The sequence below is a fragment of the Vulpes lagopus genome, chromosome 23, assembly GCF_018345385.1.
Source record: "Vulpes lagopus strain Blue_001 chromosome 23, ASM1834538v1, whole genome shotgun sequence".
In the NCBI taxonomy this organism is placed as follows: Eukaryota; Metazoa; Chordata; class Mammalia; order Carnivora; family Canidae; genus Vulpes; species Vulpes lagopus.
In genome coordinates, this window is record NC_054846.1 from 1,512,559 (window position 1) to 1,534,497 (window position 21,939).

Below are 21,939 nucleotides of genomic sequence, written 5' to 3' on the forward strand. Positions count from 1 at the left end.
CGGAATTGACCTTAAAAATGCAAATGATTCACTCAGATAATATAAATATTTCAAAGGTCTTATTTGCAAGACAGCCTACATGGTTTCCTTCATAGTCAGATAATCTTTTTTTTATTTTTTAATTTTTATTTTTTTTAGTTTTCTGGTCTTTCCTCATCAGAGTTTTAAGACAAGATTAAGCTCTAAAATCTTAAAGCAGTGACTCTCAAAGTGAGATCACAGACGGGAGCATCAGCATCACCTGGAAGCTTACAAGAAATATAAATTGTCAAGCCCCACCCAAGACCGGTTTAATCTGAACCATCGAGGGTTGACGCCAGAAATGTGTTATACTATAAATTATAGTATATATAATACTATGTATACTATATATATATATATATATATATTACTTATAAAATATACAAATTATAACTATAATCCTCCAGGTGATTTCATATGAACTAAAGTTCATGAATGGCTTAAGGCACCCACTGCATGTTAATTTTCCCGCAACACATTTTGAATGGTACTTGTTATATGTCATCCTTAGGGGAAAGTAAGAAAACAGTCATCTTTCATTTTGCTTCTGGAATAGATCTTTTGGAACAAAATTGCCCTCCTCTCGATTGACATCATTCAAAAATGCCCTTAGTGCCTCTGTGTTGGTGGTATGTCGTATGAGCCTTTGATGCCATAAAAATCCAACAGAAATGAGAAAAAAAAGAAAAAAGAAAAAGAGACAATGTATATTTACATCACTGATTTTACTAAGTGCCGTTGTGGTAGCTAAAAACATAAAGCTTTATTTGGGTTATAGGTAAGTAATGTTCTGAAGCAGGTGTTCCAGGATCCTATCCTGAAACACCAGTTAGCTTCCTAGTATGTGGAAAGTAAATGAAACACGAGAAAATGAAGTAGCTCCCATGTCAATAGTGGTGTTTACTTTATATATGATAACTTGAAATAAAGTCAATAACCCGGGGCGACTTACGGCCGGCGCCCACGCAGGTGGCCTGTTCTCACCATTGAGCAGTTCTAATGAGACCGAATGGTTCCCAACGTGGATTTGTGAGAAACGTCATAAGATTTGTTTAAACACCAAAGGGAAAAGGAACAGGGATGTTCTTGGGATAAGATTTGTGGATGGAGTATGTCCTGTTGCCACCAGAAGTGGAAAAAGTAAATTTCCTTATTATATGTATTCCAAATATCCAAAGAATTACACTCTGTAGTTTGAGAGGGTAGTGATGATACATTTATTTTGAAATATCGCATCAAAATATAACGGTTAGGAAAGCAGAAACTGAAGATCCTAAATTTGGATTCCAGCCCTGAAATAAAACTCTGTGATCTTGGGAATGATATTTATTTAATCTCTATGCTGCAGTTTTCTCATCCATAGAACAGTAATAATAGTAACACCCATACCTTCTAGGTTTGTTATGATCACTAAATGAGTTAAAATATCAAGTCAAAAGATTAAGTTAAAACTTAAAATATTAAGTTATTTCAAATACCCTTGGGTCAGAGTAGGCATTACATAAGAAATAAACAAAATGATGTGTAAATAGCTTCCCTAGATGGATCTGTTTAAGAAGATGTCTCTTTACTGTATACCTGTATATGCAAGTAGGTCAAATATGTTGTCCTTGTTGCATCGTCACTATAATCTGGGTAGTTTTATTTCAACAGTGAACATTTATTATTAAGCACCCACAAGGTCTATCAATTTCTGAGGTTGTTAAAAGTCATCCCTGATACGGTTTCTATTTGTTATACCTTTCCCTAACTCGGCGATCAGATATCTCTTACATACAGATGCCACGTAGCAGATGACTAGCACGTGCGGAAGGTGGGTCCTTCCATCTTAAACAGGAATAACAGTAACGATTTTCATGACATTTCCTCAGTGCTTGGGAGGATAAAAGACAATCGATTCTCACAAAAATCCTGTGCTATAAAAAAGGGGGGTTGTTATTCCCATTTAATGGTCGTGAGCATGACAGATCAGAAATTGTAAGGGAACTTCCCAAGTGACAGAGCCTGGCACAGTTGACAAAACTCAGGACTGTGTCCAGACTGATTTGATTCCAAAGCCAGATCCTTTTCTGCCTACTTTGCGTATAAGAGGATGACAGAGATAAAATCAGTTTCAACTTTCACTGTGTCATCCTCCTGCTTTAACCTCTGTTACATCTTATTGGATGATCTTCAGTGACTGGAGAGGACTAAGGTCTCACTTCAGTAAATGCACATGACGCAATTAATGTTGCTCATTTGAAATGACAAAGCAAAAACTGAAATTAAATTCTTCTGACGTGCTTTTAGGGTAAAGTGTCTTATTTCCTATGCGCAGGGCACCTGAGTGGCTCAGTCAGTTAAACATCTGTTTTGCTCAGGTCATGATCCCAGGGTTCTGGGATCGAGCCCCACGTGAGGCTACGAGTCCAGTGGGGAGTCTGCTTCTCCCTCTCCCTCTGCTCCTCCCCCTGCTTGTGTGCTCTCTCTCTCTCTCCTAATCTGTGTCAAATAAATAAAATCTTTTAAGAAAGTATCTTATTTCCTATAGTCTTTGAGAATCAAATATTAAAAACAGAGAGCTACATATTAACTTTACCATTTTATTATAATTTTTAAAGAAGAGGTAAAATGAGATTTTTAAAAAAAAATTCACTTAAATGCATTGGTGAAGAAATGTAAAAATAAAGTTGCCAATGAGAATTTAAATATTTTCTAATAAAAATAAATAAATAAATACTTTCTAACATCTGGGAAGGCCAAATATCCTCTTCTGTCCTTTCTTTCTGCAGTATCATTATAATTGGAATAGTTTATTTATCCTAACAATGGATTTTTTTTTATTAAGCGTCTGTAGTACATTGCATGTCATGACGTATTTGACATAAATATCTACATTATAATGAGATGTAGTTTGTGTTCTGGGAATATGCTGAAGAAATATATCAGATCTACTTTGATGTAGTCTGGACTTAGCATGATGCCAAAGGAGTCGGGATGTCTCCGAGTAAGAGAAGGCTTTTTTGGGACTCAATACAACACAAAATGAAAGTCCACGCTGTGCGCTGGCATTTATATACATATTCCTTCTTTTCTGACAATGACACATCTTCAACCCTGTTGATTTATCTTTGTAAAGCATGAATTTCACCATATTTCTTTTTGTCAATTATGAGAAAAAATAACCTCTAATTAGATAAAAAATAAAATCCACAGCTTTAGAATTGTGACCAAGATAATATTAGCTCTGAAGGTTTAGAAAAGTCTCCCATGCAAAAAGAAAAAAGTTGGCCTGTAACGTCTGGGATATCCTAGTTCTGGACCATATACTGATGTGGTGATCGTTGCATCATTATCATCATCATCAGTAACTATAATTAAAGAATTCTACTCTCTGCCATGCCTTGGAATTGGAATTTTACATAAATTATTCTATCCCATTTAATCCTTACCTCCATCTTCCAGGTTGGCTATCACACTTTTTGGCAAATGAGGAAATTGATACACAGTGATTAAGTCCTCATCTAGAGTCCAATCGCTCTTAAGTTAGGATGCATTTATTTCAATTTAGCATTGCTTGATTTTATTTATTTATTTATTTATTTATTTATTTATTTATTTATAGATTTTATTTGAATTCAATAAATTAATATATAATGTATTTATTGGTTTCAGAGGTAGAGCTCAGTGATTCATCAGTCTTATATAACACCCAGTGCTCATTACATCAATACCCTCATTCATATCCATCACCCGGTTACCCCACCCTGCGAACTCTTCCCCTCCAGTGACCCTCAATTTGTTTCCTATGATTTAAGAGTCTCTTCTGGTTTTATTTTAAAACCATCATACATCTTGGATATGGCAGCAGAAAGAACATTGAAACTGAATATAGAAGTCTTGGTCTAAATTTAACTCTTGCCTTTTAATAGTTGATACAACCTTTCTGGGTACTTGTCATAGTTTTATGCAGTTTGATAAGCAATTTAAGAATGAATGAAACTGGCCTTTGAGTGTTTTCTCTCTTTTTTTTAAAGATGTATTGATTTGAGAGAGTGCTTGCAAGAGGGAGGGAGGGACAGAGAGAGAGGGGGACAGAAACTCAAGCAGACTCCATACTGAGCCGGGAGCCCAACATAGAGCTCGTCTCAAGGCCCTGAGATCAGACCTGAGCCAAAACCAACAGTCTGTCACTTTAACGGACTGAGCCACCCAAGGGCTCCTCCTTCTCTTTCAAAGCCTTTTTTTTCTTTCAAGATAAGCATCCAAATTCATAGTGTCATTCTTCAAAGGACAGGATTTTCTGGATTCTACAATGAGACCAGGAAAGAAGGAACTGTGGCTATTACTTCCGTTAATCCTGACAGTTTGCTTCCTTGCATTAGATGGCATTTGAGTTTTTACAGAGGTTGGCTTATATAAGCTTACAGTCAAGGAAACTAGTCACCCTGGATGGACCCCCCCCACCCCCCCGGACAAAAGCAATGGAAGAGAGGCAAAAAAGCGTTCTTTAATCTATAAGGCCCTCACTGCCCAACCAAATGCCCAAGGGCTATTGTTACCTACAAGACATCATTATGTAATAGGCTCCTATTTATGATTATCCTCATTGTTGATCTATTTATAACTCTGCTATCACAATTTAACATTTTAGTATGAGACTTTTAAAAATATGATTTTTTTTGCTTATTACTCCTAATAAATGTGTAACATATATATATTCTACATATATATATTCTATATATATTCTATATATGTATTTTATTCTGACTTTCCCCAAAGATACCAAGACCTGGAGAGAATTATCAGGAGTGTAGGCATTTCAAGGCACTTCGTATGCTGCTTTAATATGGGTCACTGTAAGATTTCCTGCTTCCTATGAAAGGCAATTTAGGACAATTTCAAGACCAAAATCCATACTAGTAATTATTATGACATTTTTGGCTACACAGTCCACATAGGTAAAGGTGATTGTAAAAGCAGCTGTCAAGATAATCCTTCTGGACTGTGCAAGTTCTACGCAGATTTGAGTTGACATCGGTGTACTAACCTCAGGGCTGTGCAGTGAGACAGTACCAATAGTGGGCTTTTTATCAGAGAGAGAAGACATAAAAATGAGAGAGAGAGAGAGAAAAAAAAGGGAAGTATTACAAAAAAATCAAAATTAAAAGGGAGGAAAATGACAGGGAATGGTCAATATATAGTTTCTCATGATAGAACCAATGTTATCGGTCTCTCCCATCGGAGGTGGGTAGAGATTGTAATTTCCAACATATTCAAATAATTCTTTCCTGTATCTTTTAACAACTTTTAGTTAAACTGAAAATTTAGAAACCTAACACTGAGGTCTTGTGCAAGTGTATTAGCAACACATGAGACTTGAACCCAATGATCAGACCATGATAATCTTCATAAGCCCCAAATTTGGGGGAGATTTGTTTTCCATACTTGAGGTGACCTTGGAATACATCAGACTCCCCCTGTTGAATAAGTCACCCAAGTTATAGACTTTTCATATCAATAGAAAACTCAGCCTCACGTGATGTATTATTATTTAATATTTAATGATTTTAGCTGAAAAAAAATAATGTAGCAATTTAGATTTAAATGCCCTGCAGTGAAAGAAATTAACCTCTGGGACCACAGTATTATAACTGATAATCAGAAAAATATGAACAAGGAAAACCACAAATTTGTATGCATTACTATTATTCTTTTTTGATTATTGCTCTCTTTCTGATATTAATGTTCATTTTGTTAATAGATCTTCACGTCATTCATGCAGACTCATTAATACTCGGCTGAGTCATATAACTCAGTTTGACCAGAGCGTTTCAAGTAGGCAGCTCCGCTAACAGGAGCCCTAAGCTAGGCCTGCCTTGCAAACAAGTGTACGATGGATTTGAAATGAAGGGCTTGTCTTATCATATAAAGAAAATGGTCCTACAGGGCTTCCCTGAGTTTAACAGGGTCTGCAGGACAGAGACCAGGTCGTAAGCTTAACCGCCCTGCAGAGGTGGGTACGGAGAACACACTGGCAGGGGGCTTCGTCCACATACCGTCAGGGATGCCAGCAGTTGAACAGGTTGGGTTGATTAGTCATTACAGCCAGGGGGCATTCGCACCCCGAGGAACCCTTGGCTATTTCAGTAAAGGGGTGTCATAGGCTACTGGTCTGGATTTGACTTTGATCAGGGATCTTAGGATCTAAGGAAGGGGAGATTCACTTTGGATTGGGTATCCTCGGGAGGTCGGGTGGCTCTGTGGTTGTCCACCTCAACAGATCTTACTACAGGGAGAATCCTGTAGTCCCTTCCCTTCCCTTCCCTTCCCTTCCCTTCCCTTCCCTTTTCCCTTCCCTTTTCCCTTCCCTTTTCCCTTCCCTTTTCCCTTCCCTTTTCCCTTCCCTTTTCCCTTCCCTTTTCCCTTCCCTTTTCCCTTCCCTTTTCCCTTCCCTTTTCCCTTCCCTTTTCCCTTCCCTTTTCTTTTCCCTTCCCTTCCCTTCCCTTCCCTTTTCCCTTCTCTTCCCTCCTCTCCTCTCCTCTCCTCTCCTCTCCTCTCCTCTCTCTCTCTATCTCTCTCTCCCTCTCTCTCCTTCCTTCCTTCCTTTCTTCCTCTCACCCTCTCTTCCTTTCTCTCTCTTTACCTCTCTTAACAGAAGAAGAAGAAAAAAAAGCTGTCCTAGCCTGGCACTCTTTTGGGCTTGGTGTTTCTACTGTTAAAAACTTGTTATAGGGCGATATAGGGCCCTGCTCCCTCAACGTCACCAAGATGTGAGAACAAAAAAGTCTTAAGTGATAATCTGCCAAATGTACCAAATTCATCTTAGTTTGCAGGCACAGAAACTGTCATACAACCTGTTAGGTGCTTGGAAAACCTTTGCCTCCTCAGTCCTCAGGATCTGACCGGCTCCTTACAGGAGAGGGTCCCACTAAGGGGAACACAGTGATGTAAAACACAGCTCAGAAAACTTTTATGTTCGGTTTTCTGGGCTTATGTGGTCTCCGTCACAACAACCAAACTCCGACGTTGACCTCCCCAAAGATGCCATCAGACAATATGTAAGCAGATGAGCTGCGTTCCAATATAACTTGAGTCACAAAACAGTCCTGGGAACTTTTTTTGTGGCCTGTGGACCATAGTTTTCAGAACCCTGAGGAAGAGGCGAGGTCAGCCAGTCTTCAGGTTGTATGGTGCTGCTTCCTGTGTGAAAAGAGATGATACAGAACCAAACAGACCTCACAAGGGCTTTAGGGCTCATGCACTTAAAAAAAAAAAATATATATATATATATATATTTATTTATTTATTTATTTATTTGAGAGAGAAAGAGAGAGAATGAGTGTGGGGAGGGGCAGGGCAGAGGGAAAAAGAACCTACAAGCAGACTCCCTGCTACGCACGGTCTGGATCCAGGCTGAATTTTAGGATCATGACCTGAGCAGAAATCACGAGTCAGGGCCTTAACGGACTAAGCCACTCAAACACCTCTCTTTTTCAAATGTTTATTTACTTATTTGAGAGAGAGGGAGAGAGAGAGAGAGAGAGAGAGAGAGAAAGAAAGAGAGTGAGAAGTGGGGAGGGACCAAGGGAGAAGAAGAGAGAAACACAAACACCACTGAGCACAGAGCCTGATGCGGGGCTGGATCCCACGACCCCTAGACCATGACCTGAGCTGAAACCAAGAGTAGGACGCTCTACCCACCTGACCTGTGCCACCAGGTGCCCCAGGGCTCTTCACTGCCTATCTGCCATATGAATATCTCATGGTAGTTAATGAACTATCTTGTGTAGATTTTCACCATGAAATCTCTGGTGACTCCACAGCAGTCCCTACAATGTTGAGTCTTGTTTGGGGTGATTCCAATTCTAACTAATCATCCCCAGGGTTTAGGCAAGAGTTATCTGTGATTCAGACTGTTCTTACCAAAGAATCTTAAATACGTTCCATTCACATGATTTATCTACTAGACTTTTGTTAGGATAGAACTTTCAGACTTCAAGTATTAGATGTTGAGTGTAGAGATGCACGTATTGATGACAGGGAGTTCCTGGGAGGAGCAAGACCTGGGCGACATTTGTCTTTAGGAGGCTGGTTGGAAAGAAAGGAGTGTCGTTCAGCATGAGACAGGAGCTGGTCAATTTGTCTGTTTCCTATCATTTAATAGGATTCAGTTCTGCTCTTCTCTGATCCTACTGCTTTGTCTATTGAGCACATACCCTTTGGCCTCGTTACATCAGCCACAGGGTTAGCTTATGCGTCCTTCTGGCTTTCTCTTAACTTCTGCTCTGTCTTTCCTCTGTCAGGATTCCCGCTGCTGTCCCTGCCTCCAAATGTTTAGTTCTCCACACAGTTCCCATTCGTAGTCTCCAACGTGCAGTTGTGTTGAAAGAAATTTTCTGTTCTTATTTTTTTTTAACATTTTAAACGTCTAAAACGTTTTTAACGTTTTTTTAAAGTTTTTTTTGGGGTGGAGGCTCCATATATATGTAATGTTATATATAATAACATATATGTATATGTTATATACATATATATATAATATAATGTATAATGTTGTCTTTTTCCCCATATTAACTAATCATTCACACCTTACATATTAATAAACCAAATTACAATTTCATGGCTGAGTGAGTGAGTGAGTGAGCCAGTGAGTGAATGAATGAAGTATGAGTTGAAGCTATGAAAAGTATTAACTTTCATATTCAGGGGAGTGCTGACAATTTTTAAGTTAAAATTATTTGGGAGTCCAAAAGAAAGCAGCAAAGCTTTGTTCATTGGAGAGCTCATTAAATGCAGGGGCCGAGCTTGGTATATTTTCAGGTTCCCTCATTTAACATCCACAAAGCCCCGTAAAGGTGATATGATCCAGGGTTTTTCACTTGAAGACATCGAAGCTAACAGTGCGTAGCTTTTTCAGTGTCCTTCACTAGTTCATTGTGGAACTAGACATTTTATCCACATCCATGAACCTTCCACCATGTTGCCGCAAAAGCCAGAACTGGTGGCGGGAACGGGGATCTACGGGATGAGCTTCAGAATATTGCCCTAGAACACGGGGCGCGCTCCTCAAGACCAGACCCGACTGGCAGGGAGCACAGCCACACCAGAGCTCTCCACTTCCCACCGCCTGCTGCTGCCTCTCCTTGCTGACAGAAGTGATCACAGCTCAGTTTTCAGTGTCCGGTAGGAGGAGGTAAATGGCCTGGTTTTGTTCCCAAATCCTGAGATAAAATCCCATGGCCGATGATAAGACTTTTTTACCATTTCACTTAGGCTTCTACATCTCCTGTTTAACCCAAGCCCCTCACGCTGCCCTGTGGATCTCCACACACTCTGCCTGGGCTCTGCTCTCCTAGAATGAGTCATGAAATCCCCTTGCCCTTTTTATTTCTCTTTGTTGCCCCCATGGGAGGAAAGGTCATTCCCATTACAGAGAATCCAGGACTACTAAGCTACTGTAATTGCTTTGAGGGAATGACTGATTGAGTGAGCTCAGGGCACATTTGCAATATAAAAGGAGACTTTATTAGTCCAGGTAGCAAATTACTGGGAGTGCTAGGAACTTGCTTGCAGGTGGCATTCCCAGGGTCAGCTGACCTCCTTAGACCCTCTCACCCTCATATCTCCTCACAGGTCACTAGATCGGGGCCATATAGGTAGGAAACTGCCTTTGCCCATTTAGGAATGTGGAATATCTTACATTAAGGAGTTGAGTATTAGGGACAAGTAGAGTCATCACTAAGGGGAAACACGTGAGTGATAGTCGGTTTAGGAAATTGTAGGAGTGGAGAGGAGAATTTGCCATCGATGGGCTTTGAGAGAGCTCTTCTAGGTGAGGGATTACCTGCTCCCCCACAAGGGTTGTCTTACATTATTAATTACAGTGACTTTTAACTATTCACTGTGTTTTCAACCGTCTGGATCCTCCTGTCTTTGTAGCACGTGTGTCCCCCCACCCTGATGCTGACTCAGCTCTGACCTAGGTCAGTACCTACGCTAGAGCGTGCTTTAGGCATCAGGCCACGAGGCCCACGACCACCTGTGCGCCTGCACGAAGTCGCTCGGCGCCGCTCAGGACACTCCGCTGGGCCAACACCGGGAGACCCTCGTTACTTCTGCTTAAAAGTGTTTGACACTGAGTTCGCCTTCCCCTGGACTGTGATTAACAGCATTCTCAACCGCTTCCAAGACCCGACTGACTGGCGATATTAATCACACAACGCAGAGAAATTGGCTATTGCATTTGATTTTTTTTTTCTTATGTGTTCTTGGCATCTAATCACTGATTAAAGCCGAGGAAATGGCTCTTTTCCCCGTGCTCTGTGGACATTTATTTTCTCGGTTTGTTAAGTCTGTGAAGATCCCCCCTCCCTCCGTGTTGGATCTTGCTTCTAGATTTCTATAGACGTGGAATAAAACCAAGAAACAGTATTTCTTGTCAAGAGGAACAGTTTATTCCAGATAATTAAATCCAAGCATGTTCAAAGAAAACGCAGCAAGGAGCATAAATTAGGTTCCATCAAGGGATATAGGTCGTTCCTCATGAATGGATACTGACAAAACAATTTTGTGGGAAGCTTTGAAAAGTCATTAATAGTTTTGAAACTTTTGAAAACTGGCACATTTTGTAGAAGAAAACGACAGGGTTTAGTTTTGTGTTTTTAAAATGTGCTTCAGACATTCACAGATGTTTCTTCTTTACATTTGACAGTATTTCTCAGCTTGCATCTGAGATTTCTGCACATACACTCTCAGGAAACCTAGGGTAGATTTTTCTTTTTCTTCTTTTTTTTTTTTTTTTTTTTTTTTTTTCCTCACATTTGCCCAAATGCCATTTGGAGAAACAAAAAATACAGTGTAAATATCAAAATAGAATAAATTTAGAAAAACAAAACGTATCTTTCCAATGATTATACGACCTCTCTGTTAACTCATGAATATCATATAGACCTGAACCGCGTCATAGCACCAGCGTCAGACTCTATAAACTCCAGGAAGACAATGACACTTTCTTATATTTATTCACTGCTGTTACCTTCTTCCTTAGAACTGGAGAATAATAAATATATCAGGGACCAAAATAATTCAGACTGGAATTCCTAAATTATTTTGCTCCCTGATTTATTTATTATTAGGTTGGAATTCCTTAATTATTTTGCATAGCAGATTGCTCTTTGCATTTGGAAATGAAGTAACAGAATCGAAACTTAGGAAATTGAAGCATAATAAAAATGATTTAGAGAATGGACTTGAGAAGCAGGTGGTTTGAGCTTGAGGCTCGTGTCTGATGGTCCCTGGATGGGAGACTGATCTCATGGCCTTTCCTCCTCTGTAAATTGAAGTAGAGAATTAAACCTATATCACGGGGTAATTGCAGTGTTTGAAAAGTGACTGGTATAGAGATTGTGCTGAACAGTATTGTCATTGTTCTATGATTCTGGACTCTGTGCGGGTATTGAGCGTTCTTGCTCATAACCCAACGTCTTAACGTCTCTAGAAGCCATGTGACAGTAAGACATTTGGAACAGCTTTGGGTCTCCAAGTAAAGGGAAGCATATTTTCTTGCAGCAGCAGATCTGGTTTTGAGGGTGCCTCCCTGCCCAGCCACCTTACCTATCGCTGCGACCGCCACCCTCATCACCATTCCTTTCTAACGTACTTGACCCTCCTGTACCCGCGTGTGCGCACACTCACGCACACTCACAGAGTGATGATTGAGTGACTCCGGCACACGTGCACGTACACTTTCATTATGATCCCATGTTCTGAATGACTTGTAGTCTGTGCTCTCTTGTGTCTACCTGCATGTCATTCAATTTGCTGGAGGGCTCAGCGGTTGAGCCTCTGCCTTTGGCCCAGGGCCTGATCCCGGGGTCCCAGGATCGAGTCCCATGTCGGGCTCCCTGCATGGAGCCTGCTTCTCCCTCTGCCTGGGTCTCTGCCTCTCTCTCTGGGTCTCTTATAAGTAAATAAATAAAATCTTTAAAAAAATTAATTTGCTGGTGCTTCTGCATGAAACACCTCTCTTGCCATTTCTCAAGGTACTCTGACTCCGATTATGGCAGGATGAGGCAGGTACCACTCAGTATGTGCCTCCATTATGCTCCTGCCCTGACCGTGTCTCTATAGACTGTAAATTGCCTGAGAAGAGAGACGGGGCGCATGTACTTTCATCTGCTCGTGGCCGGAGTCTAACACGGGACCCGGCAAATAAAAAGCGTTGCAAGAATACTTGCCTAAAAGCACACTTCCTCCCCTCCCTTATTTCCTTACTTCCTCTGCTTTCCATTTTTTCCCCTCTCTTCCTTCTGTAAGTGGACTCGACACAATAATTAAGTGCAGTAAAAAATGAAAACAAATACATGAATATATTTCAGTGCTTACTGATACTAATCATTTCTTCCATAATACTTAAAACTTACTAAATTTCAGACCTTATTAAAGGACAAATGAGGAGCACAGAGCACCAATAAAACTAGATATTATATGTTAAACATTACCATTGAGCCATATTTAAAAAAAAGTTCACTTTTGCATACATTCAGAATGAAAAAGGAAGCAGAATTGTATGTTCTGTATCTTAGATATGTGGAACTTTCTCTTTTTTTCAACTTAAAACACGTGTAATATAATATTTCTTGCTTTGCATCAGGTTATTCTAAGTGGAATCTTGTTCCCTTAAAAATGTTCTGGTAATTTCCGCTGCAGGGTGCAATTAGGTGAGAACATCTTGTGCATTTACTTGAGTTTCATTTCTGTACTCCTTACTCGAGCAATAGCTCTTTGTGTCTTTTTTTTTTTTTTTAAGGATGAGATAGCTATAGTGAAAAATAGTAGGCATTGGAGGATTATTTGCAAGTCTGAATAACTGTGAAAAGTGTCTGTGTGTGCATACATATATTCATACTTCTTGAGAATGGTTCTCATTTCAGAATTTATTTTTGTCGGGTCATAAAATAAATACAGAGGATCATCCTATTTTATTATTTAAAGTGCATATATTATTTAGGGACTCGCTTAATATAAAATAAAGCAGGTGAATTTCAACCATAGAACTTTTTGGCTTTTCTTTTGATTTCGGTGGATACATTTTAATGCGATTTCCTGACTATCGAGTCCATTCCATGAATACTTTCACATGTAAGTGTCAGATTTTACTTCGCGCTGTTATGTGGACTTGCTATAACTGTGGTAAATTGATCTTACCGGTATGGTTCTAAAAGGGTGTGAAATAGCAAATCTAAGTTATTAAAAGACTCTAAGTTTAACGTTTTTAAGTTTTGGCTGCTGGCATCTGAAGTCAGCTTTCTCTGACTTCCTAATTATATATTTTGTTTGTTATATTGTTTAATGGAAAAAAAGTCTCACGGTGAAGCATGAGCTTAATTAATTAGCAAACACTTCATAAAAGCAGTTTGCACTGTTTTAAAAATTTGTTTATTCTGTAGATTGCTTATGGTACAAGAGTCTATTAGCCGGCACGCAGGTTATAATTTTTGCATTGGTTTCTTTTATGTGTAGTTTAAGAGTGATTTAAAGTTTTCTATTGTGTGTAGCTTATTTTAATTTGAGCTATAAAAGACACAACTCTTTATATGGTTACCGGTGTCATAAAATTCGACTGTGATTTATTTTAATGTAAGTTTTAATGTGCAAACACATTTTCCCATGGTTACGTTTGTTGATAGTTCTTGCTTTTTGACAATTACAGTATAAGGGAAGAGAGAAGGAACTGATGTGTGTCCTAAATCATATGCAAAGTAGGAGCAAAATATTGTTATTGCTTTTATCTCTCTCCTTTGTCGTAAGGAAAATACTATTTTAATATGATCTTTATGACTACCAAAGTAGCTAGAAATTTTCAAGCGTTTGGAGTTGTGACATTTTATTATTCCTTGGATTCACACCATTTTAGCAGAAAAAAAAACTGCAAACAGGGATGCATGAAGTTTGGGAGGTGTGTCTAAGTACATCCCCCCTATGATATCGACCACTGTGGTTCAAGGTGAGGTCCACAGGTGGACGCTGATCTACAACCTGTGTGCAAGAGGTACAGAAATTGGGAGTGAGGATTGAGAAAAATTGCCATAGCAATTTGAGAGAGAGAAAAATCATATCGATGAACTCTAGTAGTAATGAATTTGGGTTTGCATTTTTTGAGTCTGTTTTTATTTCATTTTTCAAATAATTAATCTTATTGACTTTTAAGCATTTTTTTTTTAATTTATTGATTCAGAGAGAGAGAGAGAGACTGAGAGGCAAAGACATAGGCAGAGGGAGAAGCAGGCTCCATGCAGGGAGCCTGACGCAGGACTCGATCCTGGGTCTCCAGGATCAGACCCTGAGCTGGAGGCTGCGCTAAACTGCTGCGCCACCGGGGGTGCCCCATCTTATTGACTTTTACAAAAGGTTTGCTGTGCAGTAGATTTCGAAAAATAAAACATTCTTAAGTCCAGATAGTTTTTGAAGCACTGCTCTGTAGCACAGGCATACACAGCGAGGTTTACTGAATCCTAAAACTAAAGAATGATTTGAATTTCCCTTTCTTGAAAATTTTGACAATAGAATAAGGAAATGTCACTTGAGGAGAAGAGTTTCCAGCACCCTGTTGTGGTATAGCACCTCTGCGATGGCCTCCAGCGACTTCCCGTAGCCCATACTCATGCCTGCGTGCTTATGTTTGGGCTGGGCTTGGTGACTCACGTCCAAGAAATGAAACAGCACAACAGTGAGGGGGCATCACCCTGAAATGAGCTTTAAAGAGGCCACTTTCTCTGTTAGGCATCTTCATTCATTCTCTGAGCGAGTCCTCAGTGCAAGGGAAGCCCTGGTGTGAGCTGCCCAGTGGAGAGGCCCGTGTGCCCAGAACTGGACTGAGCCAGGCCGTGACTGAGGCTCTCAGCCCGAAAGTTAGGAAAGAAAGAAAATTTGGTAGAAAATCACGTGAAAGATCAGATGATCCCGCCTCAGTCAAACCTTCAGAAGAGAATGCAGCCCTGGTTTGCACCCTGACTGCACCTTGGGACGGATTCTTGACCTTTGGAAATTGTCAGAATCAACAGCCGCTAAACTGTAGTAGGCAGCCGTAGACAGCTCAGATTCCTGTCTTAAAGAAGATGGGAGTGAGCCTGGGTGACTCTGTTAATCATGTATCTTTAGTTTAGGTCATGGTTCTGGGTCCTGGGGTCCTGGGTCCTGGGGTCCTGGGTCCCGGGATCCTGGGGTCCTGGGATCCTGGGGTCCTGGGTCCTGGGATTCTGGGTCCCAGGGTCTTGGGGTCCTGGGATTCTGGGGTCCTGGGTCCTGGGGTCCTGGGATCCTGGGGTCTTGGGTCCTGGGGTCCTGGGTCCTGGGATTCTGGGTCCCAGGGTCTTGGGGTCCTGGGTTCTGAGATCCTGGGGTCCTGGGATCCTGGGGTCCTGGGTCCTGGGATTCTGGGTCCCGGGGTCCTGGGATCCTGGGGTCCTGGGTCCTGGGATTGAGTCCTGCTTTGGCTTCATGTTCCGTGCAGGAAGGAGTGATGGATCTGCTTCTCCCTCTCCCTTGCTCATGCTTACTCTCTCTCTCTCTCTCAGGTAAATAAATAAAATCTTTAAAGGAAACTAAAAGAGGGCAGGAAGTGTCTCACTCACCACCAGCGCACAGAGAATCAAGTAGTTCCCTGAGGACTGTGTTTTGGCCACTATCTCCATATAATCAGTTACTCCTGACTGTAAATACCTATGGGCTGGGCTAGTTTTTCAAAAATGACTTTGTTGATGTTTTTGATGCTATTATCGTTAGATCAGTCTTTTAAGACACCTGAAATCTGAAACTTAAATATTGGGACAAACCCGAAGATAGATACATTACACTAAACTTTGAAATTGAACCAAAGAATCTTTTTTCCAGAAAGTTTTCTATCTCTGTAATGCTGAAAAAGAAAGAAGATAATATTCACAAAGCAAAGCTGGTAGGGCCAGAATAAATCGTACTTTAGGTCAAAGATTTTGCAAACCAGCAAGCTATGAATATAAACACTCTTACCATAAATAATAGCAACTGTGCAGTAGAATCTCCATGTATATATGACGACATCAAATGATAATAATAATAGTAAAAACAAATAACAAATCGCCCTCAAAACAAAAATGAAGGGGTGCCTGGGTGGCTCAGTAGGTTACGCTCAGGTCATGATCACAGGATGATCACATGAATAAATAGAAATAAAATATTTTAAAAATAGGTATTTTCAGAAAGATATTCACAGGTATTAACCGTGATAAAGGATGTAGTTGAAATATTTGCAGTTAGGTTACAAAAATTACAAACTCCCTATTATTTAGTCTGAAGAGCATATTTTTACTGTGAGAGAAAAAACACAGAAATAGATTCTTGACTCAATAATGAAATAACTAACATTTCTGTTTCTTAAGATAGCACATTCTATAAATAATAGTCTGCTTTCACTTATGATTAACATATATTTTACGCAGTGTTTTGCCTATATTTTGAGTAGTTCTACATTTTCATTGACTCGATGGTAAGGATTCATAACAGACTGATAATGTGTTTAACATATTCATATTGTATAAATTTATTTTTTATCTCTTTTAAGGATTTATTTAATTTATTTATTCATGAGTGAGAGAGAGGCAGAGACCCAGGCAGAGGGAGAAGCAGGCTCCATGCGGGGAGCCTGACGCGGGACTCGATCCCAGGACTCCAGGGTATGACCTGAGCTGAAGGCAGATGCTCAACTGCTGAGCCACCCGGGTGTCCAGTATAAACTTATTTTTATTTACATTTGATATGATGAACCATTCTCATATTTTTACTATAGTCAGTATTTAGTTAAGAAGTTTTTTACTCACAAATTACAGACACTCAGAAAATGCTGTTATAAATACCAAAAGTATATGAATTAAGTAGGGAAATATTACATTTTTTAATTGATATTATTTGCTAATTATTGTTTTATTATTATTTTACTATCTTGATCCAATAAGCAAAGAATAGCTATAGTTTTGATTTAATCTGAGAAGTGTTCTATTATTAGAAGCACTGTTACAATACCTACAGGCATTTTACCTTTATCCCTTTGTTTTCACTCTAAACTGAAGATCACGAGGTCACATCTATTACACTTTTGTTCCTAAAACACTTTTTTTATTTTTTTATTTTTTTTAAATTTTTTTTCTTTTAATTTTTTTTTATTTATTTATGATAGTCACAGAGAGAGAGAGAGGCAGAGACACAGGCAGAGGGAGAAGCAGGCTCCATGCACCGGGAGCCTGACGTGGGATTCGATCCCGGGTCTCCAGGATCGCGCCCTGGGCCAAAGGCAGGCGCCAAACCGCTGCGCCACCCAGGGATCCCAAAACACTTTTTTTTAGATAACATACCATCATGATTTTGAGAGTCACATCCTTACTTGGTTCCAAATTATCTACCTTGATTTCTTGTGCTGAAAATTTGGAACAGTCACCCGTGGATTACACGCAAAGCCAGATGATGTGTTTATGGTCAGAAGGAGGAATGAAATAGTTGGAAAACTTAGAAGCTTTAAGATTTGAGGATCGAATCACACAGATTCAGAACGCTAAACGCCATAAATACGTTTTCTTCCTTCAAAACATTTTATTTCCCTACGTGGAAGTAGATATCCCATTAAATATTGTTTCCTCATTTTTATTTTATTTATTGTTTACTATTTAATTATTTTTTAAGATTCTATTTATTTATTCCTGAGAGACCCAGAGAGAGAGGCAGGGACCCAGGCAGAGGGAGAAGCAGGCTCCATGCAGGGAGCCCGACGCGGGCTCAATCCCGGGACCCCAGGGTCACGACCTGGGCCGAAGACAGACACTCAACCACTGAGCCCCCCTGGCGTCCCCGTTCCCTCACGTTTAAGTGGCTGTTTTGGGCGGGGGGCAAGCGCAGAATGGGGTGTTCTTGGGTGGGGTCTTTCCTAGTGTGTGAGCAGCTTGGCATGACCTCACAGGCTTTGGCCTCTGGTCTACACTGGGCCTGGCATGCACTGGGGCCCACGGACAGTGTGGACCAGGATGTGTGCAGGGTGGTCAGGGCTGGCTTCCCAGGACACTGGGTATAGACCAGCTCGGCCTGGCCCACGGCTGCTGCGGCCAGTCTGGGGGCGGGGGGGGGTTGAGGTGTCCAAGTGTGCGGCCTCCAGGCCCTACTTCAGATCCCCCCTCTGCTTCTCACCTGCTGAGTAAGACTTTGGGGATACTTCCTCCATCCACCATCATTTTCCTTATCTGCCACATAGAAGTGATGTTAGAAACACCTCCCACAGGGCCCGGAGGCCAGCGCCCGCCACAGCTCTTGGTGCAGTGACGCCAGGCGCTCTTGGACTCCATCCCTCCCATGCGCTAGTGTCCTCAGGGCTACACGGGGTCCCCAGCACTCAACTGCCCTTATTTTCTTTAGTAAGACAAAGTATGTTTTGTGTCTTTCCCTGATATCAGTGGATCACAAGTTTTGTTTATTGACGTAGAAGTGACTATATATATATGGAAGGAGTTTGACGTCAACTTGTAGAGATTTCAGGGACAGTTGAGGGATTCAGTCCACGGCGCTGCCCTTTGACACAATTCATTTTATTTATGTGTTTAATCTGTGGTGAGTCCGGGAGCATAAAGTGCTTTCTAAGAAATAAAGGTTCACCAAAGTGTTAAAAATGAATTCTTTCAGGGTCCTACGACATCACTTGGGAAAAATGTGTGGTGCTTGGGGAATAAATGTGACATTTGGGGGCCTGAAGCAGATAGATCATCTCAAATAGATAATTCCTTTATATCTAGACAAAGCTTACTTACTCTATCTTGTGATCAAATCAAGTGCTAAGTATTTCTATACTTTGTGAAATGTAGTGGCTTAACCATGAGACAAGGCATTCTTCCCATTATACGGTGACATGTGTGAATCAGTCGTAATATATAACATATTTTTAAAGAGTCAGATTTCCATTGTTATTTTAAAAATATTTTTATATTTACATATTATATATAATATATTAATATCAATATTATATATAATATATTTTCAGATATTATAGTTTTATATTTTTATGAATGTATTTATATATTTATATATGATTGATATTTATATATAATATACATAAATTATATATATAATTATATATATAAATATATATGTTATATAATATATATAATATATAATATATTTCTCATTGCTTATAGAAGTCGCAGTGCCTCCTGATTCAGCTTAACTATTGAAACACGTAGGCAACACGAGTTAATGCTCGTAGGGAAATTCTGAAGTTTTGTACAAGAGGGTTTCAGAACATACAAAATACCAAAATCCTAGGAAATGTATCTTTTACTCCTTAACATAGATTCACATGGTTGTCATCAGAGTGCCCTCAATTCTGTGTACATGTAAAAAGGCTCACCAAGTTTTTGTTAATAAGTGGAGCTTATTATACTTACTTTTGCTTTGATTCTAGAGATTTGAAACAAACAACAAAATCGTTGTGAAAAGGTTAAAAGTCAGGGATCTTCCTGTCTTTTGCATTTCCCTTAAATATAGACATTTTGCTGATTTACTTGCTCCTTGGGAATAAATGGAGTCTTTCAGTGGGACTTTTGGCCCAGGCTCTCCTCCCACGAAAAGGTCTAGGGGCGGGAGACACTCTAATTCCCGATGTGATTTTGTCACCTGAACCTGAATTTCTCCAACTGCAGGCGTTTCTTGCCATTATTTTCTGAATCCCAGGTTGGCTTTTTTTTTTTTTTTTTTTTTTTATCCAAATTGAAGCTTGAGAACAACCAACATTCACACAAAGCTTCTTGAGACAAAAGAAATTGTGCCTGAATGAACACTTATGTGAAAATACTTTTATTCTGGCAAAATTCCTCTAATGAGGTGAAACCATTTTCAGAAAAAAAAAAAAAAGCCAAGTAATGTGAGAACACAAAGAAAAATATCTAAAAATATTTAATCGCTACTTTGCTTCGCTATCCGAGTCAGATCCCCACCGTGGCCAGACAAGGACTTAACCAGAGCAACCAGGTTGTGTTTTGCATTGATTACACATTCTCAGACAGCTACAGCCCCAAACCAGCCCAACGTGATCGTGTGGTTCTTTTTCCCCCCAAGATTTAGATTTCTTATTTGGAAAGCAATCTTAGAAAATCAAGATTGGTCACTTCCAATAAGATAAAACCCGTTACTTTTCAACGTCTTGATTGCAGTGTCGCTAACACAGAGTGACATGTTGCTTTCGGGTGCACAATACAGGGATTCAACAGTTTCACCCGCTGCCCCGTGCTCATCCTGAGGTCACTGAGTCCCGTTCACCTGCCCCCATCGCCCACCCTAGAACCATCCTTTTGTTCTCTGGAGTGAAGACTCTGTTTCTTGGTTGTTTCTTTTTTTTTTTTTTTTTCCTCTTTTTCCCTTCATTCGTTTTGTTTTTTAAATCATACATATGAGTGGAATCCTATGGTATTTGTCTCTCTCTCTGACTTATTTTGCTTCGCCTTATACTGTCTGGTTCCACCGTGTCGTAAATGGCAAGATTTCACGCTTCCCTGTGGCTGAGCGCTACTCCTCTTCACACACGCACCGCGGCCTCTTTATCAGGGGGCACCCGGCTGCTCCCCTAAGTTGGCTGCCGTAAATGCTTCTGCAATAAACATGGGGGGGCATCCATCCTTTCCCATTGGCATTTTTGTATTATTTGGGTAAACACCCGGGAGTGCAATTAGTGAATCATAGCGTAGTTGTGTTCTTAGATCTTCCTGCAGTGGCTGCACCAACACTGTGAGCATTCCTGGCGGGCAGGAGGGTGCCCTCTCCTTCACAGCCTCGCTCACACTTGTTGTTTGAAGCCTTGATTTTAGCCAACGTGACAGGTGTGATGGGTGTGTTATTCTGAAGGAAGTTATTTAATATGGTTGAGGTCATGTTGTCTGTCTTCTACCCACCTCCACTTGATCCCTGCCCGTCTGTCTAGAGGCTGGTGTTTCAAACACTGCGTGTGGCATGACACATGTTGCTTTCAGGGGCGCCCGGGGGGCTCAGCTGAGCACCTGCCTTGGGCCCAGGCCGTGACCCTGGGTCCTGGATCGAGTTCTGCATTGGGCTCCCCGCAGGGAGCCTGCTTCTCCTTCTGCCTGGGTCTCTGCCTCTCTCTCTGGGTCTCCCCTGAGTGAATAATAAAATCCTAAACAACCCCCAAGCATGTTGCTTCGCCATGGCTGAGCATCAGTGCTGAAGGTGCCAGGAGCTCAGTGCGGCTGAGTGCAGGGAGCCTGATGCCGGGGCACCGGTGGCCGCGCTGCATGAGAGGCTCGGCTGGAAGCGGAGGCCTGGCCTCCTCACAGTGACCCCAGTGATGAGTGGTCGGCTTTTGGGGAGCTCACCGTGTCTGCTGCTGGGTATTTTGGGGGGCACTTGCAGACCGGCGGTTCCCTGGCCAGTGCCTCTGTGGAGCAGGGAGGCCTTGGCAGCCCCTTCGTGCACACGACGGCCAGACCACATCTACTCTCTGCAACTAACCGCAGGCACCTTGCTCACAGGCACAGGTATTTTTTTCCCAACTTCAGTCCAGGATCTGAGGCCTACATAATTGTATTTTTCTTTAAGACTCTACTTATTTATTTGAGAGAGGTGGGACTGAGAGAGACAGAGGGGAGAGCACAGGGGCCTAGAAGCGGGGAGGGGGGAGAGGGAAAGGGGGAAGCAGAGCAGCCTCCCTGCAGAGCCCAGCAGGTGCCGCAGCAGGTGCCTGGTTGCACCACTTGCGAAAGTGATGCACCCACCACGTGGTAAAGTCAGCCTTAAATTTACATTTTCCTTTCTCCAGATCCACCATGTATTCTCATCATCTAGGTCAGTTTTCTTGTGCTTCATGTTTTGTTTTGTTTGGTCATGCTTCACGAGAAATCCCGACTCCTCTCCATGCTG

At 40.9% G+C, this 21,939-nt stretch overlaps 1 protein-coding gene across 3 annotated transcripts in view; it reads left to right on the top strand.

The window, feature by feature from the left end:
• The window catches only part of SPOCK3 (SPARC (osteonectin), cwcv and kazal like domains proteoglycan 3), a 410,315-nt gene that overhangs the window by 115,296 nt on the left and 273,080 nt on the right, over positions 1 to 21,939 (top strand). The window lies entirely within an intron of this gene.